The 14,262-nt window shown below is 35.8% G+C and overlaps 1 protein-coding gene across 37 annotated transcripts in view; it reads right to left on the bottom strand.

Annotated features, from left to right (window-relative positions):
* The window catches only part of SOX6 (SRY-box transcription factor 6), a 711,458-nt gene that overhangs the window by 299,041 nt on the left and 398,155 nt on the right, over positions 1-14,262 (bottom strand). The window lies entirely within an intron of this gene.

Genomic DNA, 14,262 nt, shown 5'->3' with positions numbered 1-14,262 from the left:
ACAATGTGGGAGACCTGGGTTCGATCCCTGGGTCAGGAAGATCCCCTGGAGAAGGAAATGGCAATCCACTCCAGTACTATTGCCTGGAAAATCCCATGGACAGAGGAGCCTGGTAGGCTACAGTCCATGGGGTCACAAATTGAAAACCAAATTCCTCCCGCATATATATCAAAGTACAACTGCTACCAATGCCAATATAGAAAAAGAGGGGCAACCAGCAGGTGAATCAGAGGCTCACAGCCTCCTGCTGTAGCTGAGACTTCAATGATCACTAAGACTAAAACCCCATTTCAGAAATGAAGAAACACAGTCAAGATATAGAAGTCACCTTCCTGACCTTGCCTTACCCAAAGTCAAACAGTCTGGCTCCAGTTCAGTGCCGGTTTCACTGAAAAGACTATTTAAATCATTACTTGAAGTCAGTTTTATAGTCTCTATGAAGCAGCTCTCAATAATAGAAAAAAAATAATTATGTGTGTGCTAGTCACTTAGTTGTGTCCAACTCTTTGTGGCATTATGGACTGTAGCCCATTGGGCTCCTCTGTGCATGGGATTTCCCAGGCAAGAATACGAGATTGTCATTTCCTCGTCTAGGGGATCTTCCCGATGCAGGGATCGAATCTGGTCCTCTGTACTACAGGCAGATTCTTTACCATCTGAGCCACCAGGCAAATCCTGGTGAAAATTATTTTTTTCTATTATGATGCATCAGTTCAGTTCAGTTCACTTGCTCAGTCATGTCTGACTCTTTGCGACCCCATGAATCGCAGCACACCAGGCCTCCCTGTCCATCACCAACTCCCGAAGTTCACTCAAACTCATGTCCATCGAGTTGGTGATGCCATCCAGCCATCTCATCCTCTGTCATCCCCTTCTCCTCCTGTCCCCAATCCCTCCCAGCAGCAGGGTCTTTTCCAATGAGTCAACTCTTCGCATGAGGTGGCCAAAGTACTGGAGTTTCAGTTTTAGCACCAGTCCTTCCAATGAACACCCAGGACTGATCTCCTTTAGGATGGACTGGTTGGACCTCCTTGCAGTTCAAGGGACTCTCAAGAGTCTTCTCCAACACCACAGTTCAAAAGCATCAACTCTTTGGCACTCAGCTTTCTTCACAGTCCAACTCGCAGATCCATACATGACCACAGGAAAAACCATAGCCTTGACTAGATGGACCTTTGTTGGCAAAGTAATGTCTCTGCTTTTGAATATGCTCTCTAGGTTGGTCATAACTTTCCTTCCAAGGAGTAAGCGTCTTTTAATTTCATGGCTGCATTCACCATCTGCAGTGATTCTGGAGCCCAAAAAAATAAAGTCTGACTGTTTCCCCATCTATTTCCCATGAAGTGATGGGACCAGATGCCATGATCTTCGTTTTCTGAATGTTGAGCTTTAAGCCATCTTTTTCACTCTCCTCTTTCACTTTCATCAAGAGGCTTTTTAGTTCCTCTTCACTTTCTGCCATAAGGGTGGTGTCATCTGCATATCTGAGGTTATTGATGTTTCTCCCAGCAATCTTGATTCCAGCTTGTGCTTCTTCCAGTCCAGCGTTTCTCATGATGTACTCTGCATATAAGTTAAATAGGCAGGGTGACGATATACAGCCTTGACGTACTCTTTTTCCTATTTGGAATCAGTCTGTTGTTCCATGTCCAATCTAACTGTTGCTTCCTGAACGGCATACAGGTTTCTCAAGAGGCAGGTCAGGTGGTCTGGTATACCCATCTTTGAAGAATTTTCCACAGTTTATTGTGATCCACACAGTCAAAGGCTTTGGCATAGTCAATAAAGCAGAAATAGATGTTTTTCTGGAACTCTCTTGCTTTTTCAATGATCCAGCGGATGTTTGCAATTTGATCTCTGGTTCCTCTGCCTTTTCAAAAACCAGCTTGACCATCTGGAAGTTCACAGTTCATGTATTGCTCAAGCCTGGCTTGGAGAATTTTGAGTATTACTTTACTGGCGTGTGAGATGAGTGCAATTGTGCAGTAGTTTGAGCATTCTTTGGCATTGCCTTTCTTTGGGATTGGAATGAAAACTGACCTTTTCCAGTCCTGTGGCCACTGCTGAGTTTTCCAAATTTGCTGGCATATTGAGTGCAGCATTTTCACAGCATCATCTTTCAGGATTTGAAATAGCTCCACTGGAAGTCCATCACCTTCAATAGCTTTGTTCATAGTGAAGCTTTCTAAGGCCCACTTGACTTCACATTCCAGGATGTCTGGTTCTAGGTTAGTGATCACACCTTATACACACATTATGATGCATAGTAATAGAAAATAGTAGAAAAAAATTATGTTCAATCATATAAAAATAATAGAAAAAATTATGTCTATTATTAATTTCTTCAGATGTGGAGTGAAGCACTCTAGTTCTTTAGACAGGGATGCTAAAAATGGTATTGCAGTGAAAGCAGTGTTCAACAGCCACATCTCCCATACATACTCCATTATGCTGGTCTTCTTGTCCCTCCAAACTGCATTTTCCATAATGCCTTACCTTGTCTGAACTAAGAGCTTTCTTTACCTGAAATCATCAACTAAGGAAATGCTAAGATGCTGCTTAAAAATACTGTTGAACTCAAAAAGTAACGCCTCCCAAATCACAGTTTATTTCATGTACACAGTGCACAGAAGTAAGTGCACTGATGCTTTTCTGTCCATTGCCAAAGGCTAAGGTATTCAAATCATGTAACATGAGACATTGCTCTGTGTGTTCTACAAACGTTTGATTTCATTTTTACTCTTTCAATTGCATATTTAACTGCTTTTTAAAACTTCATAGGACTGTGAAAACAATAATTTTATGCATCCATTGTATCTTATACTCCTTCTTTTGATAGAATTTCTTTGGGTTATATTTCTGAATGCCAATATTGTCCTGATGAAGTTATCAATCACAGTGCTTTGCAGTCTGCCTTGTTTGTAATCTACTGCTCTTCGCAGACACAGAGGAATTTGACCCAGTCAGAATTCTCTCCTGAAACTATCCAGAAAGGCTCTCTTATGTTCAAGTTGAAAGTTATAAGCATAACTTTCAAGCATAGAGGGCCTAGGATCGTCATGGCTATTCTCCCTAGTACATGGAGTTTGTCTGCAATAAGAATGAATAATGCCAAAAATACTAAGAAAAGTATAGGAGCAGATAGGAAAAGATAGAGGGGAGATAAAAATCTTTGTATCATGTTAGCATAGTTACATCCCAAAAAAGAAAAGCCAAATTCTGCTCCTGTGATTCTTGATAATGTAAACCAATATATTCTGGTTTTTGCTTATACTAATTGAGTTGGCTTTTTTTAAAAAGCCAGTTGTAACTTTAAAAAATACTGAACAAAAAGAAAAACACAACAAAAACTGTCACAGCATGTGCAGATGCTCAGTCATGTCCAGCTCTTTGCGACCTCAGGGACTACAGCCCACCAGGTTCCTCTGTCCATGCACTTTTCCAGGCAAGAATCCTGGAGGGGGTTGCTATTTCCTACACCAGGGGATCTTCCCGACTCAGAGATCAAACTGAACCTGCATTTCCTGCATTGGGAGGTGGATTCTTTACCACTTTACCACCATTTTTTATACAATTTTAACGCATTGAAAATCACCAACACATTAACTTGTATTACCTGAGTAAAACATTTATTATGCAAACCTTGAAATAAGCCTCTTGCTTTATTGAAAGACATGCTGTTGCATGCCTTTCACTCTGTTAATATAAAGTACTATAGGACTGCTATTTACAATTATTTAGCTATCTGAATTAGAATTTTCTGAACATGATGCAATTGATATCTGAAGCTCCAGTACTTCGGCCACCTGATGAGAAGAGCCGACACATTGAAAAAGACCCTGATGCTGGGAAAGATTGAAGGCAGGAGGAGAAGGGGATGACAGAGGATGAGATGGCTGGATGGCATCATTGACTCATTGGACATGAGTTGGAGCAAACTCTGGGAAATAGTGAAGGACAGGGAAGCCTAGCGTGCTGCAGTCCAGGGGTCCCAAAGAGTCGGACACCACTGACTGACTGAACAACAATAGCAAAACTAGAAACTCAAGGTCATTAAACACAACTCCCATCTAAGATTAGCAAGCCCCAATTTCAGTTTCATGTTCATCAAAGCAGCTTCATTGTTCTGGTTAGTTGACTTTATATTTAATGTTATAAAACAAAATTACAAAATAAGTCTTTACTGATAAAATATCCCTTCCTGTATGTTTTATTTATGCATTGATAATCCATAAGAGATCAATTTAAAATAAGGATATACTCAAGTTGGTTTTAAGGGCCCTTGATAATCTAACCCTAGTGATTCATCTCCCACTATTTTTGCTACCTGAAAACTGTTCGTTCTTTTTAAATGAATTCACCAAACATAACTCACTCTTGTGTACATATCTTGTACTTTTTCACTTCCAAACGTTTGATCATGACATCTTCCTAACATTAAAGTCTCCCCACTTCTTGATACCTATGGAAAACACTCCTATTCTGTGGTACCTACATTAAATATCACCTCCTCGATCATGCCTTGATTCATTACTTGATGCATAAATTCTCATCCTCTGAAAAGCAAAATAACACTTGCTGAGCACATATTATCTCTCAGGCCCTGTGCATTTTATACTTTTCCCAGGTATCAACTCATTAACTCTGAACTTCATAACTCTTTCTTCTCCATCTATCACTGCTATTAGTTAACAATTTTATCACCATATGACTAAATATATAGTCAAGTTCATTCCATATTACCTAACTAAGTTCCTTCATGATCAGGGAATGTTTCCAATACTACTTTGTGTTCTTCCATATTACTTAAGCTCTGAACATAGTAGTTACTAAAACAAATTCTTTAATATACTAAAGAAGATCACTTTGTGTGTGTTAAACAGTGACAAACTATGTTTTTTTAATTAACAATATTGATATATAATTTAATATATATTATATAATAAATTCACCCATCTTAAAAGTGTATTTGATGAATTTTGCCAAATTAAACATTTATGTAGCAGTCACCACACACAAAAAAATATAGAACATTTCCAAAAAGTTATCATATGCTCCCTTTCAGTCATTTACCTATAATCCTAACCCAGGTAACTGTGGATCTGACTTCTATTGCTGTAAAATAATTTTTCCTACTCTTGAATTTTATAAATATGAAAGTATACAGTATACATCAATACTTTTTGGATATGAATCCTTTCAACTAGCATACAATTTTTGAGATTCAATCATGTTGCAGCATGTATTAGGACTTTGATTCATTTTGTTAATGGAAAGATTTCCATTATACAAATACATCACAAATGGTTTATCCATTCACCTGTTTTTGGACATGTGTGTTTCTCCCACTTTGGGGCCATTATGAAAATTCATTCTGAAGTCTTTTTATGAATACACATATCTTTTTTCCCTCTAAAAATGGAACTTGCTTTTAAAAGTAGAGTAATTATAAATCTGATTTTAAAAGAAACTGCCAAATAGTTTTCCATAGGGCTGCATCATTTTACACTTCCAACAACAATGCATGGGAGTTCTAGTTTCTTTGTAGTCTCCTTAACACTTCTTAGTGTTAATACTTTTAGTCATTCTAGTGATTGTAGACGGAGAAGGCAATGGCACCCCACTCCAGCACTCTTGCCTGGAAAATCCCATGGACGGAGGAGCCTGGTGGGCCTCAGTCCATGGGGTTGCTAAGAGTTGGACAAGACTCAGCGACTTCACTTTCACTTTTCACTTTCCTGCATTGGAGAAGGAAATGGCAACCCACTCCAGTGTTCTTGCCTGGAGAATCCCAGGGATGGGGGAGCCTCGTGGGCTGCTGTCTATGGGGTCACACAGAGTCGGACACGACTGAAGCGACTTAGCAGCAGCAGCAGTGATTGTAGAATGGTATCTCGTGTGGCTTTAACTTACATTTACACTTCCTTAATGACTATAGAATAAAACATACTTTAATATGCTTATCGGGCATTTATATATCTTCTTTTGTGAAGTGTTATTCAAATATTTGGGCCATTTTTATATGCAATCATTTGCCTTTAGCTTGGTGAGTTTTAAGAGATTTTTACATTTATATATACTTTATAAATTACATATTTATGCAATATAAATTATGCATTTATATAATATATATTACTCCTTGGAAGGAAAGTTATGACCAACCTAGATAGCATACTCAAAAGCAGAGACATTACTTTACCAAAAAATGTCTGTCTAGTCAAGGCTATGGTTTTTCCAGTGGTCATGTATGGATGTGAGAGTTAGACCGTGAAGAAAGCTGAGAGCCGAAGAATTGATGCTTTTGAACTGTGGTGTTGGAGAAGACTCTTGAGAGTCCCTTGGACTGCAAGGAGATCCAACCAGTCCACTCTAAAGGAGATCAGCCCTGGGTGTTCTTTGGAAGGACTGATGCTAAAGCTGAAACTCCAGTACTTTGGCCACCTCATGCGAAGAGTTGACTCATTAGAAAAGACTCTGATGCTGGGAGGGATTGGTGGCAGGAGGAGAAGGGGATGACAGAGGATGAGATGGCTGGATGGCATCACCGACTCTACGGACGTGAGTTTGAGTGAACTCCGGAGTTGGTCATGGACAGGGAGGCCTGGAGTGCTGTGATTCATGGGGTCTCAAAGAGTCGGACACGACTGAGCAACTGAACTGAACTGAACTGATAATACATATAATTTGTTATATATTACACATGTTATTTATATATATATAAACAGACACATATCTTTTATACATTTATGTAAATTCAAATCTTTTAACCTAGTCTACAGTATGCCTTTTTATTTTCACAAGGTATCTTGTGAGGAGTCATAGTATTTTATATTGCTGTTATCCAATTACATATCCAATTATAATTATCAAGGTTATTTTCTTTATGATTAGTGTTTTCATCTAAGAAATCTTTACCTCCACCAAGATCATGAAGTACTCTCCTTATTTTCTTCTAGAAGCTTTACAATTCTACTTTTATATTTAGATCTGTGATCCAGTCTGTTATTTCACGTGTATAAGTCCATTTCTGTATTCTCTGTTCTGTTTAATTGATTAATTCATTATCCTTACACTAATACCAAACTGCTTTGATTACTGAGCTTTATAGTAAGTCTTGTAATGACATCGATTAAGTCCTCCATTTTTGTTCTTCTATTTCAAATTTGTTTTGGCCATCTTTGGCCTTGACATTTCCATTTGAATTTAGAATCAGTTTGTTTGCCTCTCCATGCCCCATCAAAATAAAACATCTTGGATTTTATTGGATTTGCCTTGAATCTATTGGTCACTTTTCATCCTTTATTATTATAAATATTGAAAGCTATGAAATTCCCTCAAAGTACTATTTTAATTTTATCACACATATTTTGTCAGGATGTGTTTTCATTATCATTCAGTTTAATATATTTTATACATTTCCTTGTTCTTTTCCTTTGTTATATGATTTAGAAGTATGTGTTTTAATTCCCAAACATTTGATATTTTTGTTATCTATTTGTAATTTTATCTATTTGCAATTTATTTCCACTGTAAACAAGGATTATACTCTCCATAATTTCAGTCCTTATATGTTTATTGAGACTTGTTTTATGTTCTAGCATATGCTTTATTTTTTGAGATGTGCATATATATTTGAAAAGAATAACCTTTCTATAATTTTTAAGTGTAATGCTCTATCAATGTCAATTAAGTTAAATTATTTGATAATGTTTTTCAGATCTTCTATATTCTTTGGATTTTCTGTCTAGTTTTTTCAAATTTTGGAGGAGAAGTATTGAAATCTCCAACTGCTTCGTGCATTTTAAGCCTCTGTTTTTAGATGCATACACATTTAGAAATGTTATGTCTTCCTGACGACCGAGCTCTTTAATCATAATGGAATATCTTTTTTAAAACTATGGTAATATTCCTTTCTCTACAGTCTACTTTTATATTAATATAACCACTTCAGCTTTCTTAATTAATGTTTGCATTATCTTTGCTCAGCCTTTTACTTCAAACCTATCTATATCTTTATATTTACTGTGTTTCTTATAGTCAGTGTATTAATTGATTCTTGTTTTTAAATCCAATCTGATAATTTCCACCTTTCAAAATTAGTACAATTAGTCCATTTGTATTTAATGTAATTATTGTCAATAGAGTTTAAGTCTACCATTTTGCTATGTTTTCTGTATTTTATATTTAATTAATTTAGCTTTTTAGAATTATTTTTTCTCCCCTGTTGGTTTATTAGTTGTACCTCTTTATTACATTAATCTATTGGTTGGTCAAGAATATGTATCTTTAACTTACAACAGTCTATCATCAAGTAATATACTATTTAATATACAATGTAAGAAACTTAAAAGTACCCCCTCTTTGGTGCTGTTGTTTTTAAACATACTACTTTTAAATGTTTTAAACTCCATAATACATTGTTATATGTTTTGCTGTAAATTATACCTAAATTAATTATACCTAAAAAAATTATATTCTAAATTATTAGAAAATGCTTTCAGATTTACCATTTCCAATACTCATTTCTTTTTAAAAACCTAAGCTTTCATCTAGAATTATTATCCTTTCCTAATAAAATTTCATTAAAATATTCCATACAGAAAACTCACTGGCTGTAAATTCTCTGAACTTCTGTTTGTCTGAAATGTCTTTATTTCACCTTCCAGTTTGAAGTATATTTTTAATAAATGTGGAATTTGAGATTATTTTTTTCCTTTTAGGACTCCAAAAGATGCCATTGCAATGTCTCTGACTTGTATTTTTTTGGATATGAAGTCAGGGATAATTTCCACCTTTTCCCCACTAAAAACAATGCACAGGTGACTTTTAAGATTCTCTTTCATTAGTTTATAGCAATTTATTTTAGTTTGCCCTGATATATATGTTTCTTTGTGTTAATCCTTCTTGAATCCAGAGATTTTTTTTTTTTGACAAATTTGGATTTTTCCAGCCATTTTTTCATATTTTATATATATATATATATATATATAATGTATATATACACACACACACACACACACATATATGTAAGTTTGGTATATCATCTCTAGGAGCTCTAATTGCACATATGACTCACCATTACTCTTAAAAGCTATGAGGCTCTGTTTAATTTTTTTCCCTGTCTTTTTTCTCTCTGTGCTCCTGTCTGGATGGTTTCTGTTGCCCTGTTTTTAGTTTAACTGATCTTTTGCTGCTGCTGCTGCTAAGTCGCTTTAGTCGTGTCCGACTCTGTGCGACCCCATAGATGGCGGCCTACCAGGCTCCCCCGTCCCTGGGATTCTCCAGGCAAGAACACTGGAGTGGGTTGCCATTTCCTTCTCCAGTGCAGGAAAGGGAAAAGTGAAAGTGAAGTCGCTCAGTCGTGTCCGACTCTTCGCGACCCCATAGTCTGAAGCCTACCAGGCTCCTCCATCCATGGGATTTTCCAGGCAAGAGTACTGGAGTGGGTTGCCATTGCCTTCTCCAAACTGATATTTTAATCACAGTTAATTATTTAAATACTTTGAGTATTTTTTTTTTAATTTCAGATATTATATTTTTCACTTCTTGGATTTCTTTTTTTTTTTAGTTTTGTATGTTTCTTAATCATTTTTATTCTACTCTAATTTTATTTATTTTTTTATTTTGAATTTAATTTTATTTTTTAACTTTACAGTATTGTATTGGTTTTGCCATATATCAAAATGAATCCGCCACAGGTATACATGTGTTCCCCATCCTGAACCCTCCTCCCTCCTCCCTCCCCATAATGCTGTTTTTATTGTTTACATTTCTGTCTTCAATATGTTCATATTTTCCTTCTATCCTTGAGCATATGTTAATTTTTAGTCATTATCTTCTAATTCTACTATCTCTTTAATTTCTCAGTCTCTTTCTATTGACTGATTTTTGCTTCTTCATATGTCTACTATTTTATTTTATTGTATATTGGTAATATGTACATTATTTTGCTAAGTGTTTGGAATTTGTTCTTTTTCTTTAAATATTATGAATTTTCTTCTGATGGGTATTCATTCACTCACAGATCATTTGATCCTTTGAGGTTTCATTTTAAAACTTTGTTATGGTGAGACTAGGTCAACATTTACTCTAGGGCTAATTTATCCTTACTCCAAAGATATGGCTTTTCTGGGTCTCCACTGAATGCCCTGGGTGCTTAATGAAGACATTGCACTAGAGAATATAGAAATTTAAATTTATCTCCATAACATGTGAACCATAATAGTTTTGCAGTTTATTAGTTTTTCTCTCCCACGTAGTTGTTCTTTGCCAAGTTTCTTGTAGTCACACTCTATTCATGTAGTATTAACATGCCGGAGTCCAGCTCCAGCAGTCAGGGAATCAGCCTGAAGAGATGAGTGGTGTCAGCAGAGAATGATGTAGCCTCTGACTCAAGGTGTGGGACTGCATGTTTATTTCAAGCTTCAGGTTCTCTTTTATACTTTGACAAAAGCATTAGGTCAGAGGTTTGACATTTTCAATTCCCCCTCACCGAGATTTATTGTCTCCAGAAATCATTGTTGCCCTTAAAACAGAGCTCCTGCTTCAGCTATTCCAATCGGGTTTACTATCTATTATCTACTTTCTCTTAAGTGTCCTATATTTAACTTGTGATTACATTGTAACTCATGCTTATGTCTGAGCTGTATACCACATCCCTCAGTTTATTTCTTATCTTTCTAAATCCTGCTTGCCTCTAGTATCCTAAGCTCACTCTCTCCTAAAAAGGCTTCTAGCTATTAATATCTCTAAAATTCCTAATCCCTATAAGCTATAGTAAAATATGTTAACACTACAGCATTCCTTAAACTTTTATCTTCTAATTATTCTTAATTATTCCTAAACCCTAAACTCAGCAAACTTCCTTTACCATAAACATTTCCCTCACAAACAGGTCTCAGATAACAATCCTTCCCATGGCCTCAAGCTGCGGCCTACATGATCATCTTGGAACATTTTTTGTAAAGATCTTTGAACACATGTCAGTGGTTAACTTTATGGATCATTTTTTGGGCACAACTGCAGAAGGCTTTGTGCTTTCTCATGCTCCTCTCAAGAACAATAAGCACCTTAACTTTTTTTCCAGCCAACTCAACCAAAGAAAGGAAAAAACAAGTCAGAATCACAAGACCTAACTCCTTCATCCCAGGACCATGCCTGTGGGACGAGGAGAGGGGGTTGGGGCTGTGCCTCCATTTTGTCAGTAATGCCTAACTCGGCTCCTGACATTAACATTCAGGCAAAACTCAAGAGGATCCCTGAGAAGACTGGTGGAATTCTCTCTCTGTATAAATTTCCTTCACTCTCAGCATCCTTTCTGCAAGTTATAGCCACTATAATTTCCCCAAACTCTGATCTCTGATTGTTCAGGTCAGTGAGGTTGTCCTATGGTACTTGGGTTGGTTCTCCCTGCATCAGTTCAGTTCAGTTCATTTCAGTCACTCCGTCATATCTGACTCTTTGTGACCCCATGAATCACAGCACGCCAGGCCTCCCTGTCCATCACCATTTCCCGGAGTTCACTCAAACTCACTTCCTTCGAGTTGGTAATCTCATCCAGCAGGGTCTGCTAAATGCCTCCAGGTAGAAAGCCAGGATAATTAGGGCTCAGTCTGTTTCCTTCCCTCATAGATTACAGTCTCATGCTTCCTGTTTTCTAATTTCTTAGAATTGTTGCCACATAGAGCAATCAAGATTTCTTGTTAGGGCTTCCCCAGAGGTTCATTGGTTCAGAGTCTGCCCGGCAATGCAGGGGACATGGGTTCAATCTCTGGTCTGGGAGAATCCCACATGCCATGGGGCAACAAAGCCTGTGTTCCACAATTATTGAGCCTGGGCACATGAAGCCCGTGCTCCACAATAAGAGAAGCCACTGCAGTGAGAAGCTGGCACACCACAACAAAGAGTAACCCCCACTCACCACAACTAGAGGAAGCCCATGCACAGTAACAAAGGCTCAGTGCAACCATAAATAAATAAATTTTTTAAAGATTTCTTGTTTATATTGCTAGATAGGGTCCACTATCAGTTACACGTTTATGGCAGAAGCAGGACTAGTGATAGAATATACTTTTAAATATGATACTCTCAGAAAATTATTCCTTACCAGTTACTGTTTTAAAAGATAGTTTATGGTTTTTTTTTTTTTCATTAATTTCACATTAATACTTTGGCTTTTTACAGAGGTAGAGGGCAATTAATCTTTATAAAGGATTCTGAATGTCATGGATTTTTATAAAACGTAATAGCAAGCCACGACATCTCTCTTTTGGAATAAGAGAATATTAAAGCTAAAAAACCTACTGGAAAATTTACTAGTCAATACCACCATGCTATAAACAGAGAAACTGAAGCCTAGATAAGGAAAATGACTTATTTAAGATCACATTTTGTGATGCAGGCTTGAAACACAGGTGTCCCTGAGATCATTCTGCTGATAGTGAACATAAAGAGAATTGACTTAAACCCTATCTCAGTGCAGCATTCTTATCATAGTTTCAAAGATATATACAAGTAACTGATGAGTGCTTTGAGTCCTTAACTACTACCTGCAAAGTAGCATAACCAAGCAATTCAAAATGGAAAGCTGGATAACCACTAAAGGAATCATAAAATACCATGTATCAATAAGGTCATAGAGAAGGAAAAGTAAAATAATAACAAAATGCATGATTAATTTTTTAAAAAGGCAAAAACTGAGAAATAAACAAAAACCAGATGAACAGGGAAAACAGAAAATAAATTTTAAAATGGTAGATTAAAACCCAAATATCAGAAATTATATTAAAGTAAATGGGCTAAATATGACAAATTTTAAAAGATAGTCAAACTGGGATGAAAAACAGAACCCAACTTTAGGTTTTTTAAAACAGATAAACTTTAAATATAGGATAAAAAAGGTTAAAAGCAGATAGATAAAAAAAAGGGGGGGGGTGTATCATACAAGCATCAGCCAAAAGAAAAAGCTGATACAGATATATTAATATTAGATAAACACATTTTAAGACAAGACATATCAACAGAGGTAAGTAAGGACATTGAATAATGATTAAAAGGATCATTTCAACAATCCTAAAACTAGTACAATCAACAAAATACAACAAAGCCAACAGAGAAAAATTAGGCATTTCCACATAGTTGAGATTTTTAACATAGCTCCCTCAGTAGAAAAAGAGAAAAATCAACAAAAAGATCAATCAACAAGAATGATTAAGCAATATGATTAACTCATACTAAACGACACATATCAAAAACTACCTCCCCTCATTGTATAATACACATTCTGTTCAAGCACACATGGAAATTGCTCAAACAGACACATGTTTAAGTATAAAGCAAGTCTAAACAAATTTAAAAAATTGAAATCATGGGAAGTAGTTTTTGGACCACAATGGAATCAAAATAGGAATAGGTAATATGAAAATAACTAGGAAATCAATAAATCAGGACTTAAGCAACATACTTAACAAATCTATGGCACAAAAATTAATCACAATGATATTAGATGACATTTTGAGTTGAATTATAATGAAAATATGACATCTTAAAATTTTTTTGTCAGATAATGCAGCTATTACAACTTCAAATGCAAATGCTACAAAAGCAGAAAGGTTGAAAATCTACTACCTAAGCTCAGTCTAAAAAGGACAACAAAAAACCTCCAGAAAAGGATGATGAAAACATATATGAGAGCACAAATCAATGAAATGGACAACTGTAGTACAATAGAGAACAAAATGAAACTGAAAAGATAATTCTTTGAAAAAATAATGAAATTAATAAACCTTCAGCAAGATTGCTCAAGTAACAGGGAAAACAAATTATTAATATTAGTAATGAAAAAGGAGCTATCACTATATATTCCTATAGATACTATAATAATGAGTGAACAACTTTATTCTAATACATTTGAAAGTTTAGATTAAAAAAAAACATTTCCTTTAAAAAACCCTTATTAAACTAGAAAACCAAAATAGTTCCTTATCTACTAAAGACATTGAATTTATAATTAAAGCCTTTCCACAGAGGTACTTTAGACCCTGATTGTTAAATTCATGAATTTTTTCAAACATTCGAGGAAGAAACTGTATCAATATTATACAAATTCTTCAGAAAAAAGACAAACAAGAAACACTGCCCAATTCATTTTGTGATACCACCAAAACCTTGACAAGTACATTATAAGAAGAACTCTACAGACCAGTCTCTGTCATAAATATAGATGCAAAAATCCTCAACAAAATATTAGCAAATGTAATCCAA

This window comes from Bubalus kerabau, chromosome 15 (assembly GCF_029407905.1).
Source record: "Bubalus kerabau isolate K-KA32 ecotype Philippines breed swamp buffalo chromosome 15, PCC_UOA_SB_1v2, whole genome shotgun sequence".
Taxonomy (NCBI): domain Eukaryota; kingdom Metazoa; phylum Chordata; class Mammalia; order Artiodactyla; family Bovidae; genus Bubalus; species Bubalus kerabau.
This window is presented reverse-complemented; position numbering and strand designations above follow the sequence as displayed.